We start from the raw sequence: 381 nt of genomic DNA on the forward strand, positions 1-381 counted from the left end.
ATGAAAACAATGTTTGTTAACTTTGGAACAGATTTAATTGGAGTAATAGTTGTCCCCTGAACCATCTCTGGCTTATGAAGGTGTTATTGAGGAGAAACCATGATGACACCAGTTTTATTTAATGATGCTGTACAGTAGGCTATGAGCAATCAACACTATGAAACCATAGAATTCCATAATTATAGCTACCATGAGTCCATGTGCCAAGACACTGCATTCTTCCAAGCTGCACACGATGATGATCGATTAATTTAATCTTTTGTCATATTTGCGAATCCCTGCATGTGTCAATTGCCTTGTACGCCTATAACTAGATGCACAAAAGCTAACACCTCATTTTATTAAGGTTTCATAATTAATAATGCCTTTTGTTTGTTTGTC

Source organism: Gymnoscopelus braueri (assembly GCF_963280865.1).
Source record: "Gymnoscopelus braueri genome assembly, chromosome: 2".
Lineage (NCBI taxonomy): Eukaryota > Metazoa > Chordata > Actinopteri > Myctophiformes > Myctophidae > Gymnoscopelus > Gymnoscopelus braueri.